General features: G+C 37.8%; 1 long non-coding RNA gene across 1 annotated transcript; it reads right to left on the bottom strand.

The window, feature by feature from the left end:
- Nucleotides 1–659: 659 nt before the first annotated feature.
- LOC135327867 (uncharacterized) lies at nucleotides 660–8,929 on the bottom strand. The gene is made up of 3 exons (XR_010388351.1): nucleotides 8,856–8,929; nucleotides 8,478–8,745; nucleotides 660–8,361 (listed from the first exon to the last, which is right to left on the bottom strand). It is a non-coding gene; the product is annotated as an uncharacterized LOC135327867 (long non-coding RNA).
- Nucleotides 8,930–17,362: the final 8,433 nt, after the last annotated feature.

Below are 17,362 nucleotides of genomic sequence, written 5' to 3'. Positions count from 1 at the left end.
CTCTACACTACATTCCACAATCCAGCATATATGGTGACAACAGAATACAAACACTATTTGTTTTAAATATTATCTTTAAACTCTTTTTAAAAATAAAGACAAAATTCCTAAGCCCTAGATGGCTAGCCAGTAGGTGTAAAACCTTCTTTAATCACATCATTTTTTCTTTCTTTCTTATTATTCAACTAGCTATTGCAGTGGGGGGTTTTCTGGTTTGAGGGATTTTTTTAAGGAAGCGTTTGTGTGGGGGGTGTAAATCTTTCTATTACCACAGGCACTGCTCCCCATTTCAAAATAAGATATTGCTTCTGCATAGCTCCAATGTCATGCCTTTGAAATTGCAGTGCTTTGACAGCAAAAACTAACATACATCAACTTCATCCACCTCTGCTGAATATGGAAACTTAGCGTATATAAGGGGATTCACATATCACTGGCAGTTTACATTCACTGTTTCACACTGGTAGATGGCCTGCCTCATATATTTTTCCCCATAGGAGTCTGTGTCAATTTGCAGTTCCAAACACTCCACAATATTAGGATTCTTTTCAGCTTGTCTTTATTTTTAGTTTTAGACTAGTTAATGCCTTGTAATGTAGAAAAACGAATACCAGACATGAATTTTGTACACACATGTTTTTTTATTTTCCTTTCATATTTGCTCTTTCTAGTAATAACCAGGTTTTATTTTTGGAGGTTCATCAGTTCACAGAAGATTTTAAACTATTGAAGATGGGTGGATGCTTAGAAAGTTTATATGCAAAGATCTCTGCTTCCCCAGTGGATCACATTGATCTTGCCAGAATAGTCCACCAAATAGCTGTTGCAATTACAGTAAGGGTATTAGTAATACTGATATTTTTGTCACTATTTATCATATTCATATCATATTGCTAGTGGTGCATTATTATAACTTCCAAGGACAATGATCCCGTAATAAATAAGGCTTGTGAACAGAAGTAATATGAATACCAAAAAGAAGGCAGGATCTTGCAAAATGTAGGGTCTGGGTTCCATTTTGTTCATTCTTTCAAAATGAAATAAATTTGTAAAAATATTTTCAGACTTTGCTCTATCTCTAGCTCTGATATATCCATTATATTCTTTTTTTTAAAAAAATCAAGATTTGGGAAATGATAATTAAACTAGCTTTAAAAATATCCTTTCTTCTTCATACCTCAAACCAACCACAGAATGCTTATTATTTTTCCTAGCCTCAGGAGTTGACTAAATTCTTCCCATTCCAGCTTCTTCCAAACAAGAGCAGAATTGACCAAAAATGTCCAGAGAGCTGAGAATTTCAAGCTGAGTAGTTGAATAAAGAATTCTTCAAACAGGGTGAGTGAGCTTAAATGTCATTGAAACATATGGTGAAACAGTTTTCATGATGTGCCTGATTCCAAACCCATTAAGGGCAGCCATTCCACTGACTTCATTGGGTTTGAATCAAGCCCTATAAAAGGTACTTAAAAAATGTTTTTAAAATGAATGCCAGCTAGTGGGAGCTTCTTTCCAAATTAATGGACCTGGTTTGTCCAAGAAAGTTAATTTATACTAGATTGGAAGCCCAGTTTCACACCTTTGAGTATTCCTATGAACATGCTCGGTTAGACCTTCAGCTGGCATGTATCAGTATAATTCCATTAATGTCTACATGTCTGTGACAATTTACATCTGGACCTTACTTTTGGAACCCGTGTTCTAAATCTTTGGAGATTTTTCTCATCATGCCTCATTGCATTTTTCTCACTTAGTTTTTCAAATATCAGTAGAAGCAAAACACCACGTCCAGGAAAACAGTCTGAACTGAACTCTTTTCTATATGTGAAGAAAGACAATGGAAATTACTTGAGAGGCACTGCATATGGAAAAAATTTTCAGGAGAAACCTGGATATCAAATTTTCTCCAGTAAAATTCTCCTTCCATGAAAGAGAGTTTGTTAACAACTTTGAGGCAGCTTTGTGTATGATTTGGCAAAAATATCAGCCACTCCCTTCTGATTAGTTTCACCAGGACTTAATTCTGTTCTTAGAATCAGCAAGCAGTGTTTGAACATCATATGACTATCAGATTGTTGCAATGAGAGGTTAAATCCTGAACTAAGAACAACTGCTTGTATCACAGAACACGACTTTGCTTGCTAAAGGAAGGTGGGTTTTAGTTTTTTTAATTTAACAGAGCATTAATCAAAACATTGACATAATATGAAAAAAAATAAACATTCCTTTTCTCTTTTCCAATTTAAAGATATGTCTAGACAAGAAATTAAAGCAGATCATAACTTTTGAAAGCCAGTCCTTAACTTGTTCTAAGATGTGGTCTCATAAATACACATCTGCTTCATTCTTTACAAGTTTGGAAGCAAAGAAATAGTAAAGAAACCATACCGAAAGCCCCTGCTATCTTAGTTATTTGAAGTTCAAGTGTTAAAACTGGCTCAAACGAAAAGCATGTTGCCATTGCCTATTACAGCTTCTCATAAAAAGATAGAAAAGGGATGGAGATGTTATAGTTATGGGATTTGGCACATCTGCTGATGTCACCAGATTGGATGAGGTTTGGCAGAAAACCCTGTGTGTTCAATAAATACCAGATTTAGAGCTAATTCAACAGGAATATGCAAGTCTTAAAAAAACAACATTTTTCAGGTATGCATGATGAATTGCCTTCAGCATTTAAAGTTTAAAATGCCTTTGCTGAAAATTTACTTAGAGATGGGTTCAGAAAACTTGTGACCAAACTGTACAAGCTTGACTATCACTCCATCAAAATGGTGCTTGACTTTTCTTAGAAATGTGTGTAAATATATTTCCTCTCCTACTGGCTACATACTAAGTATGTTAACTAGATGAGTTTCAGTTAATTATTTACAGACCTTTAGTTTTGCATCTGGTGCAAATAGTTTAGCAATTTAATTTACTTGTATTTTAGGCTGCAAAAATTGTGATTATGATGCAGATAAGAGTTGTCTTTAGAGAAATTTGTTTAAGAAACATGAAGAAATTGCAAAGTTGGGATGTACTGGTGTTTCAGTAAATAGGAGATTGTAACTACATTTCTATGAATTATATGCAAGTGAGAAATCACACACAAAAAAATTTTGAATTATAAGCTTACAAAAGTATTTTTTAATACAAAATCCTTCTATTCTAAGCCAACACCATTGCTGGGAGTCAGAGTATGTAGATATCCTCTTTCATTCTGCACAACGACCTCTCTCATTCCTTCAGGGAGCTGTTTACTCCAATACCCAGCCCTCTCTGAAAGGCACCCACTTTCCCCTCTGCAGCTGAAGAAATGCTGTAGGTTAGGCTTACCTAGCATTTGATATCATACAATTCGTCCTTCAGCAGGGAAAATGGGAATTAGTATAGAAACTGTAGGGCACACAAAAACGTTGAGCAAGTGAGATTTGAAAAAGGGGTAATCTGAATGGCTCTGTGGCAGAGTAAAAGGGACCTAAACTACCCTTACCTACATCAGCGTTGGCTGAGAAGACACTTACTCCCATATAAAGTGATGTGATCGCAACAACCCCAATCCAAACAGCCCAGTAAAAAGTTGGCAATGCAGAAGAGATAATGGAACAGTACTGAGTCACAATATTACAGTCAATGTAGAATTTCCTAACAAGCTCCCAAAATGTTGGACATTTTCAGGAGTCTGAGTTAGGATAAGTGGTGTAATGGTATGCTAAAATATTGTGTCTTCTAAATATCTATATCTATATTCTATAGCTAAAATACCGTATCCAGTAAATTTGATTCTGGATTCCTTTCCAAACACAGAAACTTTCATTAGTACTGTTACTGACTGTGTCTGCAAGGATGTGACCTCAGTCTCCTGAGCTCTCTATTGTCAAACAAGGTAAGTTTCTGTAATAGTTAGCCTTTCTTTAATTCCTTTATTTGTAAGGGAATCATGGTATTTCAATTTATTATTCATTTAGTCTTCTAGTAATTGAGTTTCTTTTTTTAACCTTCTCCAAACACTGCATACTGATTCCGACAATACACTTAAATGTGTCCCGGTTTACACATCTGATCAACAGTTCTACTTCAAAGGTACTTCTGCTAAGATCACAAATGACTGCAAGCTCAATCCATATTATTAAATACAGTTTTGAAGTACGACTCTGGCCAGATGCCACTTCTAATTTGCAGGTGCTTCTTTCTTTGGGAAAAAAAAAAGCTTTCCCCCTTTTTACAGTTCATTGTTAGAAATAGTTCTGAGCAGCTAAATGAGGACAGAAAATCACTGAAAACACTGAAAACCTAGGAAAAGGCAGACAAAGATTAGCTCTGGAGTTTTTCTGGAAGCAAATCTGGGAATTTATGAAGGTGTATGAGGCAGAGGCAGGTGAAGAGTTGAAGAAAAAAAATGTTTTTTTCTTGATATGATTTCTGGCACGAATCTTGCACATGAAGAGTACATTTTGGGAGTAGCTGTAGGAATCTGCTCCAGACTACTCGTCTAGTCTTCCAAGGACCTAGACTGCTAGTTCATGAAATTCAATTTTAACACAGGCTAGGTAAATTTTAGGTGTAGATACTCAGCCCAGTGGACCTAATTTTCAACCTGCCAGTTTCTTTATGTACCTGAAATGTTGCACTAACAAACTTATATACTTATAGCCGGCCGTGCAAACAGTGGTATGCACACTCGACCTGCTATTCAACACAACTAGCACACAAGTGGGAGAACTGGCCTTCTAACATCAGTAAGATAATCTACACACACATAATACCACGTGTTTACACAGATGTTAGAATCAGGCAAATCTCTAGCTATTTGTGCATGAAAAAGCAGTTTTGTACACACATACCTTCAAAGGCTAAGACTTGGCTTCAAATATAGTCCTTACTACTTCAGCATTAACATAATTTCACTTACTTACATAAACTTAATTGATGACATAGCCTGCGAATGGAAAGACATAAAACAATTGCAAAATATTTTAAAAGGTCTTGTAATGTATGCTGGCTAGAAAGAGTAACATGCATTTTGTATTACAAAGCAGTCTGCCTTTTTTCATCTCTCCATACACTTTGGGACAAAATAAACTAGCGAGCCCATTATATGTACTTATAAGAGGCCGCTTAAAACAGTGAACAAAAATCGCTCTGAAGCTGAAACAAGTCAAGACACTACTCATCTCTTAGAGATTTTCCTAGTATGGACTCTTTTATGAACATTGGTTACTGTGTATGTTTTCTTAACTCTACTTAGTAACAAGCAATACTGTTTATAATGATATCATTTTTGGTCTACAGATGAACCTTTTTTAAAGGCAATAATGTTTTTCAACACTGTAAACTAGCTCTGAGCAGAAGTTAACTTTCAAAGGGAATTGCAGTTCCAGTCAAAAAGTGGAACTCCCACTCCACTTTACTGTAAATGACAGCCCCACCAAAGCCAAGCTCTACATCTAAATAACCTAGCACTTTTTTAGGAAATAGAACTGAGTGTCTGGAAGGAAACAGAAGCAGATCTTGATATAAATGTCACAATTTTCATTCCTGACTGCTTCAAATGGTTTTCCCTGCAATTATGTTCCCACTAAGCAGGCACTAGGCCATGTGGAGGGTGTGCTCCTCCCAACTTCCATGATCGAAAACTTCTCAGCCAATATTCTGTAAGGCTCTATTCTCCCATTGCATGTTCAACTTCATGTAGCTCCAGTGATTTCAAGGAGACACTCTCCCATGAGGGTGAAAGCAGTCCTACTATAAGCTACCCCCTCACAGGCTTAGGCATCTATTTGGAGAGAAAGATGTGTACATGTGTGCATGTGCATGTGTGTGTGTGTGCTGTGCACATGCATGCAGAGGAAAACAAAAACCAGAGGGATTAGCAAAGAAAAGAGAAGACTGGAGAACTGGCAAGCTGTTTTTGTTGCTTGCTTGGGTATTGTGCAGTTTGTAATTAGTGAGAAGGAAGAAAGTGAGAAACGTAGATGTCAGGATGAGGCAAGTTTGCATGACTGTGCTGATTATAGATAAAAGTCTTTTTAATGAGTACACTTTTATGTTATAGAAGACTTTAATCCCTAGATATAGTCTGGCTAAAAAATGCCACTGGTGTTTTCTGAAAAGCAGATCGGAAAACAAACTTTGAACACAGATGGGCTCTCTGTGTCATTCCACCTTTGGATGGAAATGTGAATTAGATGACGTCTTGAGATCTTGTCCAGTCTTGTATCCCTGCTTAGTCTTTAGCTTCCATGACAGTAAATGAGGTGGTCGCAACATGTTATGCTGTCATAGTCTTCTCCAGAGATGTCAGGATCAGAAGGTGGATTCATGATATCGAGTGTAAGTCCTTTCAGTCAAGAACATTGATTAAATTTCAGTTCAGCTATAGATTTCTAGTGCAATATAAATGAATTAAGCCCTGTTAACTACAAGGATGGAACAGTCCAATGTGGGTCTCTTAGGAGGGTAGAAGGCAAAAAGCAAGATCCTAACAGATCTCCCAGGTAGTTAGATTGTAAAAAAAAAAGGTTCTGTAAGTCTCAATTCCAATTATTAGCAAAGCTGTTCTTCTTGCTGTGCACTGACAGTCACTTCTATAAATGTTGATAGCATAAATTAAAACCTTGCAATAATTGGGTACACAAAGACCCTTCTCTTAGTGAAGAGGATGCACGCCTGATACCAGCTGATTAGAGCTGGAAGAAATATTTTTGCCAAAATACACCCCTTTCAGTGAATCCAAAATGTTTCATGAAGACAGAAAGGGATAGTTGTGTCAGAATTGAAGGGAGAGAGCAAACAAGTCAAGAAGAAACTAAAGCTTAGCAGTGGGTTAGTGGGTGTTACAGTGAGATATACAGTATAAAAATCAAGTTCAGGTTGACTTGGAGTGACCTGGGAGGAATAGGGCCTTTCAGTAATCAAACAGACCAAGGATTTGAACAATCAAGCTGGATACTAACAGTTACAGGTAAAAGCATCAAACACATTCATTGGTTTGGGGATTTTTGGCTTATACTGACATGACATTTAGAACCAATTGAAAGCTGTATGAAATGGAATTCCATATTTGTGATCAGTACCTTGTGTGAAAATTACACTTCCAAGTACAGTAGGAATCCCATTTCTTTCTTAGAGAAGACGAAATTGTCTACCATTAGCAGTTGCCTCCGGTTGCCTTTGTCTGGTCCCATTTGTTGAATTCCCAAAGGTATTTGACTGAATGAGATCAAGAAGAAATTAGGGGGAGACATATTATGTGTCTGAGTAACTTGGCAAAGAGTTTGCAGCTAATTGAGATATTTTGCTGGCTAAGATGTCCTGGCCTCTTGCCCAGTCATCAGACCCCTTGGAATAAGCAGTAAGATCATTAGTTTTCAGGTTTAATACCAACCGATGTTTGACCCCTCTTTTTCTGGGAGTAAAAAGAATTGCCTAGTCCCTGTAGCATGGGAGAGTGACACTTTAATTCTGCTGTTTTGCGTTCCTTGCCTTTTGCCTGGGCCATGCAGGGCTTCTTTTTTTTTTTTTTTTTTCACAGATGACTGACTGACCTGTAAATGGAGATTAAGTAATTTCTTTAACAACTTCAGTGGATTTACTTGCTGCCTCAAAGTAGGTACTGCGGGTGTTAAAGATTTTAAAAAAAGTGAGATCACTACCTTCTTCTTCTTCTCTGGGATGTAGGTATAAGCTGCAGGTATAAAACCCAGCCTAAAAGTCATATTCAAGTGAAGTGCATGAAGCTAAATTCAACCATCTAGGATCATGCTTCATTTGTTTGTTTTTTTCCGTATTTCTGTGCTTTTCAGTATTTGATTCTTTTTCTTTATTATGAAAATAACGATATTGTATGTACAGTTTAGCGACTCTGGTTGCAAAGATATTAGAAAGAATTAAGAAAAATCATTAAGTCTAACAAGGACAAAACTCTGAGCTGATTATTTTTTTCCTTGCACTACTGATTTCATAACCAGGGCTTCTTCTTTAATGACTCTTCCTTCTGACTTAGGAAACCACATTCCTCCATCACAACTAGGTTTGATCAGTGTAAAGAACTACATTTTTAATGTGCTTGTTCTTTTAATATGCCTTGACACACAGAAAAAATATTTTCCCCATTCTGTAGAGAACCCTGTGCAGAGGAATTCAACACACATTCTTTACAGTCTCAAGCAGCAGCATAAAGTAGTCACCTCTCTCTAGCCTGCAGCCAACCTTCGTGCTGTCCCTGTCCCCTGCAGTACCTCAGTGAGTGGAGCCTTCCTGGTTAGCTCAGGTTTTCAAACTTCGGTTGGCTCCATAGTGACTTTCACAACCTCATTTCCTTTGGCCAACAGGAATCAGGCTTTTCTGTCCTCTTCAATGACTCTCAAATGCTTGTTTCTGCAAAACAGGTCAGATTCAACAGGATAGTCTTTAACCTAGTGGCTAGGGTATATTTCTCTGAGATGTATCTGAGCCCTTACAGGTAATGCTGGTGCAGAGCCCTGATCCTTTACCTCAGGGTGAGTGGTCTGTCCATGGGGTTATTACATGGGCAAGGCAGGCAACATCATGATCTCCTTTTGACGTGCACCATGGAAAATGGTGGTAGCAATGACTATCTTGGTGGATGCAGGGAGAGTGGATGTTGTTTATCTTAACTTTAGCAAGGCTTTTGACTCTGCCTTCTGTTACCTCCTCATAGACAAACAGCAATACTGCATAGCAGTCCCCAGTGCACCTTGTTCCAGGAGAGCTCCGTTTTCCCAGTGTGATGCTGCACAACTTCAAAATGAAATACATGTAAAACCTGATAATACATAGGCAAATTAAATGCCTCTTATCTAAGGTCATTTGGCAATGGGTAGGAATAGGAAGACTGCTGTAGTGCTTACCATGCTGGTGGAGCATCGGTGAAGACAGAGCGATGTGTGTGGATGTCGCGGCCCGAAAGGAGTCATTCAGGACGACCTCCCTCCCCTTGGGGCCAAACGACCAAGTTCGTGATGCCCTTGGACTGAATTAAGATGAAACGACACCAGCCAACCAGTTTTAAGATTTATTAACACAAAGATAAGGCATGTGGTCAAATAGGATAATTCAATGGCGAATACTGCAACTAGCTAGACAAAAACAGATCTTACCAACATTCAACAAAAGAGAGGGGGAAAAAGAGAGAGAGAGAGAGAAAGAGAAAGATATCACCACCCGTGGATCCAGCAGCGTCCTGTTGGTCCTCTTCCTTTGGGAGTCTCGGCAGTGGGGGGGCTCCCGTCTGGTGGTAGGTGGGTCCTCTTCACCCTGGGTGTAAGTTTTGGCGGTGCGTGTGCAGTAATTACAACTCGAGTTGGGTCCGACCCTAGGTTAGCTCGGAATGACACGCGTGCAGTGGTTACAGCTCGAGTTGGGTACCTCTGAAGAGGGACCCTGAACAAAGAGATCCCTGGGCAATTATAGCTTTTTCAAATTAAGTTTCCCACCCCCCCACGTGTTAGTTCAGACCAATAGTCATTTTTGAGTCTGGGGTCTCCTGCTCCTTATTGGATCTCATCGTTGTTCCTAGGCAGGCTGTTTCTTTTCTCCCTTATCTTTTCTGTTGCAGTTTCTGCAGACAGGTGTGTCTTCCTTCCTTGGGTCCCACCATCATCTCTCAAGGTCTTGACAAAGAGGTGGTAACTCCAGCAATTAGCACTGTTTCAGCAGTGCACAGGAATGCAAATTGCTGGTAACTCCCTTATCACTCCCGCCTGCACCAGCTCTGGGGCCCTTTCTCACCGAACTAGGGAGCGCGGCCTAAGGCTTCAGCAAATTTAGCCACTCATGCCAAGCAAGTTTTATAGAAGTTGTGCTAAAAACGGATCCCAAAGTCTCTGCCCGACTGTGGTCTCGTTCAGTGCAGGCTCAGTGTGTCCCGGGTGGTCGCAGGGAGACAATCTCGGGGGTCGCAGCAGCCCAGTCCTGTTCCCGCCAGGGACAGATGGCTTGTTTGGGGTTATGGCCTGCCTGCACCCCATGCACCAAGAAATGTTTAAGGCAAAAAATTCATTCATCTGTCCGCCACAGTGGACAAGTAAAGAGGTATCAGCCTGTGCTGAGGAGTGGAGAAGGTGTAACTTTAGCACAAAGAAGAACCTTAGGCACTGTGGAGTCTTACTTGAAAACTTGAGGGGTTTGCTCTAGAACAACCACTTGAAAGCACTCACCTGAAAAGCGAAAGGAACATCTGTTTTGCCTATGTCACACAGGGATTGAGCCAGCGTCTGTCTCCTTGATAGTTAAAGCAAAGTCATAAACACTTGGTTATACTATAGTGTAACTTTTTTACTCCCTTCTGATGGAGCTGTTTCACTGTATAAAAATTAACTGGACCAGAAGACTGGTTCCAAAACCAAACTCACCCGAGCATAGAGTAGGAAGATATAAGGACAGACACATCACATTAGACCAGGTATATAAATCTAGTGATGAGTGTCCCAAAAACTAACAAACTTTAGTCCTGATTAACTGGCATTAAAGGAGAGCTTTCCTGTGCCAGTTGCCTTCTCACTTCAGAGTGAGAAATGAGAACAATCTTGATGAAACCCTGAAATTATACTCTTTTCTAAACACTGTGGCACAGGCATTAAAAAATATTGTGTGCTTTCTTTTGTGAATGTTATTCAGTAAAGGTAACTAGTTTCACACAGCTTTTAACTAGTTAGCAAGGAGTATGTACCTTCAGGTGCAAGCTCTCTGGGATGGGATAGGTCTGTACTGCTCTCTAAATGCCAAGGCTTAACTATAAGGATTGCCTGAACAATAAAATTACTGTTCTAATGACGAGGATATAAAACCTGTATGGGACTTCATCAGCTCCAGCACCTTCCACAACAAGAAACTGACATCTGCAAAAGGGATTTTCTAACCCTGAGGTGTTACTGGTTGCAAAAAAAGCACCAGGAAAAGGCTACATTAAAAGATCATGCTGATTAGTATGCTAAGGTTTTGGTTAAAAATATGTCCTACTATCAAATGTGCTCTGCATTATTTAAACTATTTGTTTACATTTTGTGTCTGTCTCAGCCTGGACAGTTTGCTCCCATTTCTAGTGTTGATTTTTCACTTCCTGCTTCTCACCAGGACTCAACATTGTTATCTTTGGTTTCTCTGCTCTGCGTGAGATGTTTAAACAGAAAGCCACAATATTTTTGTTGAAACTTTTTATAAAACCAGTAATGAAACGTCTTCTGCCCTAAGCGGTTTTTTGAGCCACTGTGCTACAACATTTCCAGGTAAAACCCTAAGATGGCACCAATCTTTGAAACTGTATTTATAGAATCACTCTATAATTTACTCTGTGGGGATGACTGTAAAGGGTACTGAACATTATCAACTGCAGTTTTGGCCTTAAGTAATTCAGCCATAATTTCCAGCACTGCTAAAAGTCACTCCTGCTTCTGCATTAAAGTAATGGTATAACTGTAATAGCTAAAGCTTATATTCACTTCCAAATCACAAAGAAGTCATAAAAACAACTATTTCATATTGTCATACTAAGAAGCAGTTTTACTGTATTTCAAAACAATTCCTTCTATTCAGCTTTCATCCACATAGAGCAGTAAGCACAAAGTGAAGGACTGAGAGTGGAGTATAACTCATCCATTCTGCATTACTTACCTGTATATTGTTTGCTCCAATGGGAGAAATATGTTTTTGCATCACTGAGTTGTCAGGGTCAATTGAGGAAAGAAGCCCCCTTCCCACACAGAATAACCCAGATATCTGTCGTCCAGTCAGAGAACAAACCATTCAGCCGTTGAACTGTCTGATCTGATTTTAAGGATTAGTAAGAAAATGTTCCATACTGTTCCAACTTCATGTTCCTGTGAGTTGTAAGAGGAATAGATACACTCGTGGTAATTAAAATATTTCCATTGATGGCATCAGACTTGTATTCCAGTGATATCTTAGCTATTTCAACTTCAAAATCTGTGTTTACACTGAACTTTATTCATGCTCGGTCTAACAAATCAGACAAGCATTACTGTGCAGGATACAAAATTTTGTCTGATCTTTTATAATGTACTTGGAGGAAATGCCCCTTTAACAAACAATAAGGGAAAGATGTTTGATTGACTAAGAAACAATAGGATGACTGTGGGAAATAATCAGGAAAGTTCTATCGTAGTTGTGCAAGAGGTTATAACATGAATATGAGGAAGAGAATTAATTGGGAGTTTTAACCTGCTATGCTTTTCTTCTGAAAGAAGGACGCTCCCAAAGGAGCAAAGATCTGTTTACATCAGTGACATTAGTTTTGTTAGAGGGGTTTAATTGACTTAATTGGCTAAGCCTCTCTAGCCTCTAGAGCTCTAGTTATTGCTTCATATAAATGCAGTCAGAGTTTGATAGCAGCATCTTCTTGTCCATTTTTTCACTCTTTATTGCAAATACCCTCTACCACAAAGCAATCTGTTCATCCTCAGGTGCCAAAATGAAAAATGAATTTGGGAAACTGGCTGGTATGAATGAACATGAAAGAGTTGTAAGGTCAATTTTATTAGGAAGGACTTTCAAAAATATATAGTCCCTTTTTTTAGACATTTGTCAATAAAAAATGAACTGAACAAATGACTAAATAATGCTGTAACTCAATATTGTGTCATATTACCTTATTTCTGAGGCTTTTACAACCTTCAGGAAAAATAAAAGTTATGTTGATCTGTATCACTAACTTTGTAAATGTGTATTAACTTAGCGTCATCTTAAAAGGGCATCATGAATGTAAACATCATATTAATGGCTGGAGATGTTTTGCCTATTAGCTGACTTATCTTTGCCTTCTAATGGCACATGGAATAAACTGTGACTGAAGGAATCTGTAAAAAAAGAATATTTTCTGATTTGTTTTATTTGTGTGTTATACTCTATTCTGTTTTGGATTAATTGAAATATCGTTTAAGCCTAAAATAATATTTTAAGCTTTCCATTTTTCAAAAATGCAAAAAAGTAAAATTCCCCTTAATTGTTGTTTTTCTTGCAAATTAAATAATACCTAGCAATTAAAAATTTAGATTAAAATTTAATCTTGCAAATTAAACATTTTATTTTGTAGTGTTATTTTCTTTGTGCTTTTTAAAAACTGAGTGTTCCATTTCACAGTGATCGTTCAAGTGATTTAATTTCTGGAAGAATTCCATAATAAAAAATGCCAGGGAACTCAAGGAGCTCATATTATTCATCTGATCAAAATAATTTTTAGCAATATTTCTGAGTATAATATGGGATGAAATTTATGTTTTGGTAGAAATACATTTCCAATAACATTTTCTGACCTATAAAAATGGGAACATTTGAAAAAGCATTTCAGCTGTGACACTTTTTATTGATATTTAAAATGAAATATTATGAATTTTAGGAGAACAAAAGGTTCTTAAAATGTTGACATTTTTTCATTTTGGTTGAATCTGATATAAAGCATGAGATTCAAAGACCTTTATAATTCAGTGTGTGGAAATTCTGTTTTTCTGAAAGCAACTAATGCAATATCCTACCACTGATCTTTTTTATGATATGATGTATGATTAGATATGAGCTAACTTTCAATCTGAAGCTAAATTTTAAATCCTCCTGATCTTTGTGATATTCTGGTCCAGAGTTATGTTTTAGTCTGCTTGGGAGGATTTGTAAAGACCCCGTCTTTTGAGACGGATCCAGAGGTCACCGATGCTGATGCAAAGGCTCTCACGGATTTCCAACCAAGAGAAACACCAGCCTGGTGAAACTACTCTATCTAGCTGTTTTGTCATTCTGACAGATTAGAAAAGCTGAACTAGTTCACTAGCTCACTAGGCTGAAGTGAATTTCATTGATCTATATGTACTTTCGGAGAGTTTATATGCTTCGGAGAGTTTTATCATTTTATATTTATAAAATGACAATCAATTTTATCCATGTGGACCAGTGAGCAAAAGTTTGTCATAGCAGAGAATATGCTTTAAACATTTGGCTTTTTGTAATACTATAGCACAGTTGTCCCTCTGCATAGCAGTGGTAAAAATATTAGGCATTAAATTCAGCTCTAGATATGTATTTGTATGTATTACTTAGCTTGTAGTTTTAGTCATTATGATACCAAAATGTTATTACACATCCTGGATCTCTGTGCTGAGTCCTGAATCAGGACAGAGGCAGTGAAAGCTTAAAAGCTTGGTTTCCCACGCTCCGCATAAGCTATTGTTATAAACACAATTAGTTGGCAAGCCTAATATCTGGAATAAAATAAGTTGGATTCTTTGAACACCTGCAGAGTTATGAGGAGAAGGGAGATGTGTAGATTTTTTTTTGTTTTTTTTTTTTTGAAAAAGCCCTGTGGAGTCCTTCTAGTGCATTGATTCATTCAAATTGTCACCAGACCCGGAGATGAGTTGCCTTTCTGCAGTGCATCTATTGCATTTTAGTGTTCCTCAAACAGAAAGAAAAGATTGTTCAATTCACATTTCAAAAAGATTATTTGTTTAGATACCTAGCAGGCAAGAATAGATGATTAATGCTATTGAATATAATGTACCATGTTATGAGATATAGTTGAGGTAGCTTAGGGCTTACTCACAACCTCTTCCAGCTCACTGCTGGCAGATGAGAATGTCGGTTCATTTATTCAAGCAATAATGTTTTATACTATCTTATCACATTCCCATTAGTCTCTTCCAACCCTGTATTGCATGGCACCCGTTATTCCATGCACGGTTTCAAGTGATGCATGCTGCAATTATGTAATATTGTATCATTACTTATCACATGGGGCACAAACAAACAGCAAAATCTTTCACTGAGAAGGTGATTAGTGAGTAAGGCCAGCTAAGCACTTTCCACCATGGTTTGCAGGTCTGATAAGAACACCACACTACAGCTATTTAGGCTACTTGGCTGTGCACGAGGCAATTGCTGCAAGCAAGGAACTATGATTTTGCATGAAAAGGCTTCTTGTGTTATCAGAGATAGCTATGTTGTATAATTAATAAGCTAAGCTTATGAAATACATTAGTTAATAGCGAAAAGGTCTTTCTCTCCTAATGGAGAAATCTATAGAGTATAGTGAAGGGACACATTCAACACGGTGTCTGCTGATCCACAGCAGAGCTCTTCTGCTACATATAAAGACACCATCTGCTTTAGAGTGTGGGGACCATGTGTAGCTCACTAAGATAGAAACTTCTGACTAAAATGTTCAAAGCTGTATTTAGCCACACAACTCCCCATTAATGTTAATCGGAAGTGTATGGTTTTCATACATACATCCCTTTGAAAATTATATCCCTTGAAGTACTTTGAAACAATATATTCCCACAAGTGTTGACTCAGAAACCAGTAATTCTGCAGGAATATTGCAGTAGCTGTAATTCTGAATCGCTGCAAATTAAAAATGTGGAATTTTCCCCCCAGATGCATGGGGTGCATAGTTCAGACAAGAGCAGTGCTCTTCCATTATATAAGTAATGCTAATAGGATCTATATTTTTTAACAACTATTTAAGAGCCAATTTTTCACAGTGTTTTTGCCTAAGTTAATCAAACAAGCCATATTACTAGAATAGGAATGAATTCTGTGAAAAGTATTTTCATTTCTTAGAATTAGTAAGACATTCTGCTTGGATGTAACTGGACGGGTTTTGTTTTCTGCACATGGTGGTAGAAGTGCTCCTTTATTTTGATGTTTACAAGGTGCGAACATGTTCATATACATGTGTTCTAGAAAAGATGTGTCTGTTGTGCTATCTTGAAATTTCTTTGAGTTCTTTCTCCTCTAAAATATAAAAAAAACAATGTAGTGAGTGCACAGGAACAATACTTCATGTTTTGGGGGAATAATTCACACTAACTGTGACTGTGGAATGGTTGAAAAATTAAATTTCAAGCTTCATATAATAACTAGGACTGACTGGAATGGATTTGCTTGGAGACCAAAAGGGACTGTAGCTGACTTATTGCATGTCTTGATGCAAAGCACGTTCCTGCTCATCAGGAGAGTAGCCCTGCAACTTTGCAGTCTCTCTTGAGTTTGTATCCAGTCTAGTTCACTCAGTACAAAACTGATGCTCCTTTCCTTCTAAGAAATTACAACACGAGCTGAGCTGCTTATCAGAGATTTTGCTGGCCTCTGCCCAGAGGTGAATGTCACTTGGAGGAAGCTACCCTTACAAATTGAATTTGAGATGAATAAATTAGAAACAGGAAGAAAAAGGGTAATTCCTCATTCATGTTAATTGCTTCAACTAATTTCTCCAACTCAGCATAAAATATTACCTAAGGCCAAAAATAACATCTGCAGCCTACCCCTTCTTCACTGCCATGTTCCTAGTGCACCTTGCACCTGCTTAGCTTAAATGAAATAAAATATTATGTTCTCTGGGAAAACATTAGAGTTATAAATAAAACTATTTTATTCAAAAATATCACAAAATTTTTGCTGTTTTGTCTTGGGGTTTTTCTCCTCTCCTCCCCCCCCCCCCCCCCTTTTTTCTCCCCTTTGGATAGGCAGGCATGAAAACAAGATATGAAAGTTAAGAGCATTGAATTTCCAGTTTCATCTCAAAACTTTTTAGATTAATTCTGCACTTTTCTATATCATTCTTACTACAAGCTATTTCAACAAGAGTTACCAATCTTCTGTAAATGCTCTAACAAGGTCCTCTCAAATTTGTAGGTAGATTTTAGTATGATGGTAGCTAGCAGAAGAGTTTTCTTTCTGGTGTGAGAGGGCAATATGAAAAGCACTTGCCTATGACAGGAATCTTCATCATGCATCATGATCATCTGCATGATGATAAAACATTTGCGGTTCTTCTATTAAAATATCACTTCTCTGACCAAATGCAATGAAACAGCTCTGCTTTCTTTCTTCCAAACATACAAGTGGCATGAGCACATCTGTTTTGCCTGATCACTGATGGCTCATCAAAAAAAAAAAAAAAAAAAGTGCATGAGAGAAATATGAAGAGAAATATTTCATCTAAAGAGAAATGGCTCACTTGACCTTGCCCCTTGCAACTTTGCTTAGAATTTTCCTCCATTTCTAATTTTAACAAGATAGAAAAAAAACCACCATCTAGCTCCAGCCCAAACAACAGGGAAAATCAGAGAGAATGATATCAAAAACCAGTGTCCTATCTAGTGGGAAGTGTTTGCATCAGTATATATAACAATATAGAGGCTATAGAGTAGTTTAAAAGATGGTGAGAAAGCTAGCACTTCCTTGGGGTCATTTTATGGCCTCTGAGGTGGGGTTAGCAATGCAATGATGGAAAGCAGAGAGGATCAATCCATGACAGTGGTTCTGTTGCACACTTCAGAGTTTGCTGCTACCGGACACATGGCAGTGAACCAGTTTGCAAACTGGCTGGTTGTGACAGAAGTCAATGTGG

This window comes from Dromaius novaehollandiae, chromosome 3 (genome assembly GCF_036370855.1).
Source record: "Dromaius novaehollandiae isolate bDroNov1 chromosome 3, bDroNov1.hap1, whole genome shotgun sequence".
Classification (NCBI taxonomy): domain Eukaryota; kingdom Metazoa; phylum Chordata; class Aves; order Casuariiformes; family Dromaiidae; genus Dromaius; species Dromaius novaehollandiae.
The sequence above is the reverse complement of the archived record's forward strand: the minus strand, read 5'-3'. Positions and strand labels throughout refer to the sequence as shown.